Source organism: Pituophis catenifer, unplaced genomic scaffold (assembly GCF_029215685.1).
Source record: "Pituophis catenifer annectens isolate HBS135680 unplaced genomic scaffold, rPitCat1.0.hap2 SCAF_1, whole genome shotgun sequence".
Lineage (NCBI taxonomy): Eukaryota > Metazoa > Chordata > Lepidosauria > Squamata > Colubridae > Pituophis > Pituophis catenifer.
The window spans coordinates 86,191,552-86,204,650 of record NW_027256881.1 but is presented as its reverse complement, the minus strand read 5'-3'; positions in this window follow the sequence as shown (position 1 = coordinate 86,204,650).

Here is a 13,099-nt window from a genome sequence, read left to right as displayed (position 1 = left end):
AACAAATTTTAGATTTCACCCCTGCCTATAACCCATCAAATTCTTTTGAAACGATAATGCTAGTTTTCCTAAGGATGGTGTCAGGGTTCCAAGTAACACCCCCAATGAAAGAAAACTCCGAGGCTTGAGTTTCCTCAAAGTCCACACCATCATTCCCCCATCACAATCAGCAGCACAAGTCACCACCAGGGGCCAAGCCAAAAGTCAACCCGACTTCAGCTGGGACAAGCTGATGGCAGCACTGAAGGCAGCGCTCCCAGCCAACCAGTGGTTCATAGATAATAGGGACATCTTGACCATAAGGGATGAACTGGCTTGGAAGGGTCCAAAAATATATGTTGCCACCCGTTTGAGGCTGGAAGTATTACAACACAGCCACGACTCCCGGTTGGCTGGCCATTTCGGATTCTTAAAAACCCTACATTTGGCCAGGAGGCAATTTTGGTGGCCAAAAATGAAAGCTGATGTAGAGGACTACGTAAAAAGCTGTGTCACTTGTGCAGCCAGGAAAATGAGGCCTGGAAAACGTCCTGGGCTCCTCCAGCAAGTGGCAAGCCCCAGCAGACCTTGGGAAGAAATTGTGATGGAGTAGTAAACATGGCAGGTCTGAAGGCCTAATACAAAAGATGGCTTCCAGGCCTGACAGATGATTAGTCCTGTGGGATACAGGATGGGTGCAGGTGGGAAGCAATCTGCCTGGGAGTTCTCTCCCACTCCACTCCATACTTCCAATACCCCATTGACCAGCCGGCTAGGATATATAGGTTTGCATTTATTTCTTCTTTTTTGTAAAATCTAAATCATGGGAATTTCTATTCTGGTCATGTCCAATAATACCCAGAAGGATCCCACCAAGTATGAATATTCTTGTTGGAATGTCCCAGCACAGATAAATGACAGTGCAAAGCTAAGAGCCTTGGTAGTACAGGGGTTTAAGGCACCCTGTTATTAAACTGGTTATTAAGACCAGCTGCCTGCAATTACTGCAGGGTTCGAATCTCGCCAAGGCTCAAGGTTGACTCAGCCTTCCATTCTTTCTAAGGTAGGTAAATTGAGGACCCAGTTGTGGGGGCAATAAGCTGACTTTGTATAAATATACAAAAGGATGAAGGCTATTGCTGAGCACATTGTAAGCCACCCTGAGTCTTCGGAGAAGGGTGGCATATAAATCAAATTAAAAAAAAAAAAGTGAGACCAATTCTGGTCAGGTTCAGGAAAAAAGCTGTAATACAGTAATAGCCCACAACATATCATTTTCCTTTTAAAAATTGACTGGAATTATTTCCCCCCAAAGGGGTAGGTCTAGTAGTATTTTGAAAGATATGTGTTTAAAAGCAGCTCTAGCTGTTTTCTACAAGACGGGTAGACCTATGTGTAATGTGAAATGCCTAAATAGCAATTTTGTGCCATATAGCAGGGGTGGGCAACTGTGGCCCTTTTATAACCTGTGGACTTCAACTCCCAGAATTCCAGAGCCAGCTTGGCTGTCTCAGGAATTCTGGAAGTTGAAATCCACAGGTTGTAAAAGGGCCACAGTTGCCCACCCCTGCCATATAGTATGACATTGCAAAGGATAAGGGAGATGAGCTTGACAGAAATATGCAAGAATCCATCACCTGTGGAAAGAGAGCTAAAACATTTTTAAGTCCTGGGAGTCGTGATAATATTCAGAAGAAGTGATCTCAGTCATCTGATTCACTGGGTTGTAAGAAGGAGGGGAGGGATAGTAAATCAGATTTGCAAGATTCTATATTGTAAGATATCTACATCAGCCTATACCAATAAAGTGCCATTCTAGTCTTCATATACCATTGGTTTTCTGATCTGGTCTACCTGGGGGGGGGGTGACCTACATGGGCAGATGTCTCAGGTCTGGTCTACTTGGGTGGGCTGACATACATGGACGTCATCTGCCCTAAGCACATGTCCCTTCCTCCCTGCAGTCTAACCCACTATAACCAACAGTACTCTCATTGCAGCCTTTAAAGTTTATCAGAATCATCACCAAGAAGTCTTGATTGTTTGTAGGGCAAGATTTGTGTCAGGAGAACAGGGAAAATTTCACTAAAGTGGAGCAAAACAACTAAGGATGAATTCGGGCTACTTTCCAAGTGGTTTGGGGATTAGAAGGAGGATCATGGGGACGTGTCCCTTAAAAATAATGCAGCATCTTTTTGCCATGATAAGCAGGATATGAGGAGGAACACAATATAAAGAATTGTTATAGAATGAGAGGCTGCCAAAGTACGAGGCAATTAAAGAATAAGATGTTGTGACTACTTCTCACCATGCCTCACTCATGAATTGAACCTATATGCTTAAAGAATTGGAAGAAAATAAACATTATTGAGTCATTACACTTGACTGTAGCTCTTTGGTACAAGATAAAATGAAAAATATTCATCATAATTGAATGTTCTAAACCTCTAAATATCACAACACTGTGAATAAAAGACATTGAAGAATGATCTGTATTAATTTTATAGTGTGGGTTGAGAAATAAACATATTAGCAAAGTTAATAAGAGTATATCTCATGAGCTTTGCAAATGGAACCATTTTACCATGAGTGCAAGAATAAAATGTTTAAAGTGATTTTTCAGGGCAGGCTATATGACAACTATGTTGTTTCTTTTTTGAGTGCATATATTCTTAAAGGAAATCTTAAGCATCTCACTTTTGTAACAAACGCTTTTGACATGCATTTTACAGAAGTGTCTGCATATCAGGGATACTTCTTAATGTCTAGAGCAGTCTTACCTAACTTCAAGACCTCCACAAGTGGTGAACTACAGATCCCATAATCCCACCTGCCCCTCCATTATACTGGAAATAGCATTCAGAGTGCATTCAGAAACTATGATTATCATATAACATTTCTTCTAAAAGGTTGATCACTTCCCTTTTCCCCCAATCATCTGTGAGTCACTGCTAATCTATTTTCCCTGTTTGAGTAAGCATGAAAGTAAGCATGAAAGTGGGACATGGTGGCTCAGTGGCTAAGATACTGAGCTTGTCGATCAAAAGGTCGGCAGTTCAGCGGCTCAAATACCTAGTGCCACGTAACGGGGTGAGCTCCCGTTACTTGTCCCAGCTTCTGCCAACCTAGCAGTTCGAAAGCACGTAAAAAATGCAAGTAGAAAAATAGGGACCACCTTTGGTGGGAGGGTAACAGCGTTCTGTGTGCCTTTGGCATTTAGTCATGCTGGCCACATGACCACAGAGACATCTTCGGTCAGTGCTGGCTCTTCAGCTTTGAAATGGAGATGAGCACTGCCTCCTAGAGTCAGGAAGAACTAGCACATATGTGCGAAGGGAATCTTTACCTTTATCTTTAAGTATGAAAGTGGCACTTTCAGGCTTCAAGTCAACCTACTAAACTGTTATTTTGTTTTACAAAATGGCTTAGCATGCTCTTAGATTGAAATAGCTTGTATTTTATTAATGACTTCCTATTTTATGGCCCAAATGGATAATTTTGGAGCATAGTTGTAGACAATAAACGAAGTCCCAATAAAATCACTGCATGACAAGAAGCTGTAGAGTGAAGAGTTATTGGCCTTGGAAGTGGTAATAGTCACCAGTAAATATTCCTATAACAGCACGGTTACTTGACTCCAAAAGACATTTCTTCTTCTCTTTGAAAGAATTGCTAAGCATTGCTAAGTAATAAGTGGGATGGCAGTCAAACGGTGCCTTGGTGACTTTCAGCTGCCTTGTGACATCTCAAATGCTACTGATAAAGTTGTTGCCTCTGCTGGTGAGAATTACAGGCCAACATCACTGGAAGACATCAAATTGTCCAAAATTGCCATATAAGAAGTGCTAGGCGCTATCATTACAAGGATCTCTCTCACCATAGTGAATCATTATTTTGGGTGTCTGTAGAATCAATGTTGGGCCAAAAAAAAAAAAAGATACAAATATGTTGCCTTCAGTTAAATGCAGACTTCAACATCCATCTTTTTTAATGAATCAGAGTAGTATAACAAAGGATGATATTGTCCATTTTACTAGCATATTAAATGTAAGCACTGGGCAACTGATCCATAATAAGGCAAAAATCTTGATGGTATTGATAAGCCAGAAATTTACTGTCTCTCTTGGAGGTGATAACAATAGGATTACAACTCTCACTGATTCTTGAATTAGCATGTCCAAATAAGTGAAAAATATCCAGGTATTAAGAATTTCCTAAAATCACTGGGCTTCCCAGGATGGGCATCTTTATCATCATCAGATCTCCACTTTGCATGTTTTATCAAAGTGTGCCATATTTATTTGCTAGGTTTATCACATATCAGACATTTTTTAAAAAAATCCATTACTTTTTTATCCACCTAATCAGCGTTTCCCAAGGATCTGGGATAGGGAGCTGGGTCTATGACAATTCGCCACAGTCAGCTCGCCATTACAAACCTGCCACAGCCAACTTGCTGCAGGACAACTCATTGCGGGACAAGAGTTATACCAATGTCAAAAAAATGGTGGAATAGAATCATTAAAGAAAAGATGCAAAAGGAGAGTGAAATGTGAATGGCGAAAATTAAAATATTATTTATTTATTTAAAATAATTAAATAGAATTGTTAAATTGTCCCGCAATGAGTTCTCTTGCAGTGAGTTGGCCATGTCTAGTTTGCCCACTGCAAGTTGGCCATAGGGAGTTGACCATGGAGAGTTGAGTTGACCACAGCAAGTTAGCTGTGGCAAGTTGCCCCATTCCCTAGGGACACATTGTCTGACAGTGTTAAAGGTATCTCGGGATGTAAGCTTTCAAAATAAGGCTGCCTTTGCAATTGATGATGATTTTATTAGTAGTAGTAGTCTCTGAAGACAAAAATTAAGCCATCTGAAGTCAGTAAGGGATTTAATCACTGATTTGTTTTTCAAATGGTTAACTGGATTTGAAATAAAGTCAAAGGAATATTTTACAAACACTTTTAGATTCATTTCCTTTTCTTTTCTTTTTGAAAGCAAATAATGTATTCATCTGAACAGCTGGATAACATCTATTCATCCTGTAAGCAAACCTCTGGCTTTCTTTTTTCTTTTAACCTTACAAGTAGTGCTAACTGGAAGGAGACTTCCAGTACTTGAAAGTGCAGCTCTAGCAAAATCCTCTTGCTGTTCAGAAAATTGTGCGCATTTTTCTCTATTTCTCAAACATAAAAAGTGTGTTCTTTTCCTTTATGTAAAGTGTGGGAGTTTCTTTAAAATCTCATTGCAATGGTAACAAAGAATGTGCCACGAACACAACGGGACAAAGTTCATTTCATGTATCTGCCAAAGTCTCAAAAATGCTAAAATAAAACTAATAAATTATTTGAAATTGAGATTCCATGCCTGGGATACATGTTAATCTAGTCTAATTGGGAGTAAGTGCAACACATATTACTATAAAAAATTCTCCTTTGCTTGACTTTTTTATTTTATTCTTCACCCTAACATCATACCAGCTTTTAATATTATGAACTATGGTACTCTTTTATTAGTATTTGGTGCAGGATTTAACCCATATTAAACCTAATGAAGAAACTGTTCCCTGATATTTGTTCTGTTCTAGAAAATGAATCCAGATTAATTCTAGATTATTCCCACACACACACACATTTCCTTGATTATCAAATCATCTGTGAGAAGTGAAGTACACTCTTCTTTAATACCTGTTCCTTAGGTGAGAAATTCATATTATGGTGTATTTAACCAAGAGCACAATCACATTTCATTAAGAAATGTAGAGCAGATAAATTGTCATCTTCTGTTTCTTTATGAAAACAGTTATAAAAGCATCCAAGTCGGAGGATAATATTAAAGCATCATTCTGAAGTAGATAGGAATCATTTTCACTATGACCACTATAAAAGTTACTAAGGAAGAAAACTACGGACTGTCAAGTGCCAGGGAAATCAATAGATCAATAGATTCAATAGGTTCGAATGAGTATAAAGATTTATTGCTAGCTTAAGCTCTCTACAAGAATCTGACCAACTAACGGTCAAAGGAAAGGAGCGGGAGATAAGAAAGGCATTCATGGTAGGCTGGACTTAGATCCCTTGCAGGCATACAGGGACTCATGACTTATGATGCATTTGACCGCTCCCTCAGGCTCAGTTTGATCATTTCCTACATGGACTTGTCTTAGAAATAATTATTTATTTATTTATTTATTTTTAATTAGATTTATATGCCGCCCTTCTCCGGAGACTCAGGGAGGCTTACAATGTGTTAAGGAATAGCCTTCATACTTTTGTATATTTTATACAAAGTCAGCTTATTGCCCCCCCAAACTGGGTCCTCAATTTACCTACCTTAGAAAGGATGGAAGGCTGAGTCAACCTTGAGCCTGGGGAGATTCGAACTTGCAATAATTGCAGACAGCTGAATGTTAATAACAGGCTTTTAGTCTGTTGAGCTATCCTTTTTGGGATAGAACTATAATCTTATATTCAAAAGATTCAGGACATTATGTCCATTGTGTGCCATGTACGCAGATGTTAATGTTTGGGTCACGGATAGCTACCTTAACATATATGTTGCAATATTTTCAGGATCAGACTCAATAAAGATAATAGAAGTTAGAGATTTAAATATATTTCTCTTTAATCATAATAGGCATTCTATATTCGCTGAATATTCAAGATAGAAGCAAGGAAAATGGGGAGGATGGCTCCTTATATATACAAGGGGTGGAGCCAGGAATGGGAGTGGTAAATTATGAATACATTAAAGTCCAAAGAATAAGTTAACCCCTGATGTTCCATATATACATTATTTACACATTAGAGAATAAGGCATTTACATTTGACAAATCCCCCTCTAAATGCCGGTTCGTTATACAACACCAGTTACATTCAGATTCAGGACAATATAATACATATAATTTAGAAGTTAAATATTTGTGTTGTTTAGAAGGTAAGGGTTTTGTTAATATATCAGCTAATTGTTCAGAAGTATCACAATGTATTGCTTTGATGAATCCGTCTTGAGATAGTTGTCTCACGTGCTTAAATTTTATATCAATATGCCTGGACCTTTGTCCAATTGCATCGGATCTAGATATTTCAATGGCCGCTTTATTGTCTTCATGCATAATAAATGGTAAAGTAGGTTTCTTCCAAACATCTGTGATCAAATCATTGAACCATACAAGGTTATTTGCAGCTTTAGACAAGCAAACATATTCCGCTTCTGTGGTAGAAGTGGCTACCAGTTCTTGTTTACCAGTATACCAGTAAACTGGACAATCGTTCAATAGAAAAACATAACCAGAGGTACTCTTTCTGCATGATGTATCACCAGCCCAATCTGCATCAGCATAACAAGTAATTTTTGGTTCTTTGTCATTATTTGGTTCCAATATTAAACAAAAATCTAATGTACTTTTCAGATACCTTAAAATTCTTTTGACAGCTTCCCAATGATACAAGGTTGGTTTGCTAACATATCTTGACAATAAATTGAGAGGTAATGCAATATCTGGCCTAGTCCAATTAGATATATAAAGGAGTGAACCTATAACTGATCTGTAAAATGTGTTGTCTTTAAACTCAGGGGAAGATTCATCAGTGTTTCTAAGAAAATCAGTTTGCATAGGTGTGTCACATGTTTTGGCATTATTTAAGTTACATTTGTTTAGGAGTTCAATAATTTTATCTTTCTGAGTAAGTTTGAATCCCCTTTTAGTTTTGTTAATTTGTACACCAAGGTATTTATTCACTCTACCTAGTGATTTCAATGAGAAATGTTCGTTTAACTTATTTACAAAGATTTCCCTGCTCTCTTTATGCTTTCCAATATATAAAATATCATCCACATAAATTAATACAAATTCAATATGATCATTACTCTTTTTTACAAAGAAACAGTTATCAGCAGTGGTGGCGTTGAAATCCATGGTCTTAAGTACTTTTACCAAACAATCGTACCATCTTTTGCCAGATTGCTTCAATCCGTACAGACTCTTATTTAATAACCAAATTTCGTTCTTATTAGTGTATTGACTGTGTGGTGCTCTTACATATATTTCCTTATCTAATTTTGCGTGTAAGTATGCAGTCTGTATGTCATATTGAAACACGTCCAGATTGAGTGCAGATGCTACTACAAGAGCTGTTTTGACACTCTCTGTTCTCACTGTTGGTGAATAAGTGTCAGTATAGTCTTCTGGATATTTTTGTGCATAACCTTGTGCAACTAGTCTGGCCTTGTATAAGGTATTACCTCCTTCCAAATTCTTAATTTTATAAATCCACCTGGTACCTATAATTGTTTTATCCTTAGGTGCGATCGCAGGTGTGAATACATTTAATCCTTGTAAACTTTCCATCTCTTTTTCCATAGCTAGTTCCCATTTTTCTCTTTCTTCACGGGGAAGTTTCAATACTTCCTCATATGTATTAGGTGTTATTTGTTCTCCATCCATATGCATTATGTAATCTTTGTATTTATTTGGTATTTGGTTTCTATTGTTTCTAATATTTCTTTCAGGTTTGCTATGGTTGTCATGCAAATATCTGGCTTCCTTTTTTGTTAATGTGTCTGTCTTTATTTTATGCTGACTATTTGTCCAAGTTTTGGTTTTGTTCTTACTTTTGTTAATATTTTGATTTTCTGTTGTTCCTTCCTCGCAAGATATATTATCTTTGCTTTTATTAGGAAATATTTCATTAAGGTGCAATTTAGACCAATTGGCCTGCTCATGGAACACAGCTGTTCTGGATACTATAAATTTGTTATTATTATCAATGAATCTGTACCCTTTTGTTCCAGTTTCGTATCCCATGAATCTTAATCTCCTGGATACGTTTTCTCCCTTTCTTCTCAACTGTTTAGGTATGTGTACGTCTGCAGTAACTCCAAATATGTGCATGTGTGCTAATTTGGGTTTTCTATTGTACATCACCTCATATGGTGTCTTATTCACAATACTGGACCATGTTCTATTTTGAGTGTAATTTGAATAATGTAAGGCTTCTGACCAAAATTGTTTGCCTAAACCAGCATCCTCTAATGTGCATCTAATCATGGTTTGTAGTGTGGAATTCTTTCTCTCTGCAATCCCATTTTGAAATGCAGAAAATGGATTGGACGTGAAATGTAGCATCCCTCTATCCTTTAACCATTGGGAGAATTCTTTAGACATGAATTCACATCCCCTATCTGTCATAATTTGTTTTATTCTGATATTATGCTGTGTTTCTATGCGTTTGTAGAATTCCTTAAATTTCTGAAAGGTTTCATCCTTGTGCTTTAATGTGTAAACAAAACCATAGCGACTGTAATCATCCACTATTGTTAGGAAGTAACGTTTTCTATAGGTAATTGATGGAGTTAATGGACCAACTAAGTCCATATGTACCAAATCAAAAATATTGTTAGTTGATCTGTTAGATTTTTTTGGTCTGGGACTGGTTTTTAGTTTGGTGGATTTACATACTGAGCATTCCAAATAATTTTCACAATTTTTTATTTTGACACCTTCTGCGTGTTCAGTCATTTTTTGTACTACGGGAAAGCTTGCATGTCCTAACTTCCTATGTAAGATGTGAGCACACTCATCATGAATTGGTTTACCTATTTTTGGTTTCTTCTCATTGTGTGTATTTTTGTTATCATGAGTTATTTTACATTCATCATTGTCACTGTTACTGACATTTTCATCATCTGCTTCAATACAATCTTCCATATTTGAATCAATGTTATGTAACCATCTTTCTTTGGTTATCAGATAGGGTAGACCCCCTTTTATCATCACAGTACCTACATTTGTTTTGTTCTTTTCTATAGTTGCTTTCCCCTTTGAGAAAACTATATTGATGTCAGATTCTCTGCTTAGTTTTATAGCACTCAGTATGTTGTGAGGTATTTCTGGGATTAATAATACCCCCTCTATTTTCCCTAAACCAGGCAAGGTCACATTTCCTCTGCCTAATACTTGAACCTTTTCTTGATTAGCTACCTTTATCACAAACTTATCTTCTGTAAATGAAGTTAATATACTTTTGTTGTTAGTGGTGTGATTTGTTGCACCAGAATCAATAAGCCAATTATTGTTCTCATCTTGTTGTGTTCTGGTGCTGTCTTGTTTATTTAGCCCATTTAGTGACCCAGATTTTCTCTCTTTTGAATTTTCTCTACCCCCTCTACTTTCTCTGTAATTTGGTGGACTTCTATATTTGTGTCTATCTGTGGAAGATTGTCTGTAATTGTATTTGCTCCTATATTCTGGCCTATGTCTCTCCCTTGGGACTTTGGGACAGTCTCTTCTACTGTGTTCCCTGGATCCACAATTGTGGCATCTAAAGGCCTCATTATATTTATCTTGAAAGACTACTTTCCTAAAAGATTTGTGTTCTGTTTGGTTACTGGAACGATTTTTTCTTGAATTGTCTTCTGCTATCAATTTGTTAGATAGACTTTCTATTGATAAATATCCCAAATTAATGGTATCTAAGTGTGACATAAAGCTATCCCATGATGGATCAAGTGAATTGATAATAACACTTTTCATTGTTTGATCTGAAATCACTTCCCCCCTCAATTGCAGCTCAGCTCTTATTTTGTTTAGATTTATCAAATGCTCACTTATAGAAACCCCTGGTTTCACTCTAGAAGAAAAGAAATCCTTAGACATTCTTGTGGTTGTGGCTACGCTATCGCTGTGAAATAGATTAAACATGCATTGAATTATTTCTGATACAGTTAGGTTTGGTTTGATGCTATGATACATTGCAGGAGACACGCTAGAAATTATTATGAAAAATGCTCTATGATGTAAACAATCTATTTTTAAAGTCCAAGGTCTTCTTGGAGGACTAGTTATAAAGAATAGTAAATTTTCTTTCATGAAAATAACCTGAAGCTGTTGGTACCACTCTTGTAAATTAATGCCATCAACTCTAAGTTTTGGGAAGTCACTGGGTAAGTTCCCCACATTATTTTGTCCATTACTTACAACCTGAGGCAGTCCGTGGTCTCTCAAGTGCAGGAAATTACAGAACGGCATTGGGATGCTTGTAACGAGTCTGCGCGGTTCTCTGGCCAGTTCAAGTCTTTCGGGGCCGTCTACGTAGTTTTGCACATGCGCGTTGCTCATTTCTTCTTTGGCGCCGTTGTGGAAGGTTCTCTCCATTTCAGCTCTCTCGATCCGCTCCTCTTCAGATGAGTCGGTCTCTGGCTCGGTTTTTGGGGCTTTGGTGATGGCGACGGTTCTTCTCTTTCTCTTGTGTGCGCTGGCACTCGATTCTGTCTGCGGTGTAGGACGGAATCGGCATGGCTCTCTGGGCTCGGGTGTCGTCGTTTTCGAAGTCAGGATGGGAGCGTGCAGGTCTTGAGTTGTCGGTTTGATTTCTTGCTTCTTCGTTGATGTCTTGGAGATTTTCAATCTTGGCCCAAAAGCAGCAAAAAGCGTTTTCATTGCTGACTTTACTTGAGACTTTGTTAAATCGTCTTCACTTTCTGATTTTGGTTCATCTGAAGAGTTTGAGACTTCTTTTTCACTTTCTTCGTCTGATAGCGTTTTTCGCGCCAGAAATTTTGAACTGAGCGTTTTGATTGGCTCTGCTTCACTCTCTTTTGAAGTTCGTTGAAACCAAGATGGCTGCCATTCAAAATTTCGCGCGAGGTCACATCTTTTCTTTTTTACAACTATTTTCTCAGTAGTCATTTCACTCACAGTTTTTTGATCTTTGGGTTTTTCTTTAATGACGTTTTTCTCTCTCGCTGCTCCGCTGTTCCTCAGCATCTCCTGGAGGTCCGCGATGAGGCTTTCATCATTCTTTTGGCTTTTTAGTATCTTTAATATCTCTGACCTGAGTTCGTTATTTTCTATCTCAATTTCTTCCTGGTCGTTGTTTTCACTCATCAGTTCTTCTTCTTCAGTGGTGTATTCTTCGGATTCTCTCGAAATCGCATTAGTGGATTCGTTGATCATCTCTTGATCAGTTTCTATTTCTTTGTTGTAGGCCCTGGTGTTGGGCCTATCTTTCTTGGACATTTTTAATTACTTATTGAGTCAATTAACCATCCTCTGCTACCAGATTGTTGCAATATTTTCAGGATCAGACTCAATAAAGATAATAGAAGTTAGAGATTTAAATATATTTCTCTTTAATCATAATAGGCATTCTATATTCGCTGAATATTCAAGATAGAAGCAAGGAAAATGGGGAGGATGGCTCCTTATATATACAAGGGGTGGAGCCAGGAATGGGAGTGGTAAATTATGAATACATTAAAGTCCAAAGAATAAGTTAACCCCTGATGTTCCATATATACATTATTTACACATTAGAGAATAAGGCATTTACATTTGACAATATAGCCAGTCAGAAATCTGGGTTCAGTATCCAGATCACCACTAGATAGCAGCAAAAAGGTTTCTATATCTCAATTCCTTTCTGTCTGGAGTTTTTTAACTTGTAATTCTAGTACAGGGCTTAGAGAGATGCCTGAATGGTAAGATTTTTTTTCAAACCTTGGCCCTAGTGGGGACAGAAGGAAAGATACTAGATTCCACTTCAAGGAGCAAAATGTTTTAAATTATCAAGCTCATATTTAGGAAAAGACTTTTGAAAGCATAAAATGTAAGAGTTCTATGTCACTGAATCTACCTTTTTCCTCCCATTCCACTATTTTGCTACAACAAATGTGTCTAAAATCATGCCTCACATTTCTATTTCCCTATAGAGGATATAGTTTGGAGTACATAGGAGTGCTTGATTGGTGCAAGTTTGATTTAGTATCACTTTATCACTTTATAAAACCTTGGTAAGGCCACACTTGGAATATTGCATTCAGTTTTGGTCGCCACAATGTAAAAAAGATGTTGAGACTCTAGAAAGAGTGCAGAGAAGAGCAACAAAGATGATTAGGGGACTGGAGGCTTAAACATATGAAGAACGGTTGCACAAACTGGGTATGTCTAGTTTGATGAAGAGAAGGACTAGGGGAGACACAATAGCAGTGTTCCAATATCTCAGGGGTTGCCACAAAGAAGAGGCAGTCAAACTATTCTTCAAAGCACCTGAGGGTAGAACAAGAAGCAATGGGTGGAAACTAATCAAGGAGAGAAGCAATTTAGAATTAAGGGAACATTTC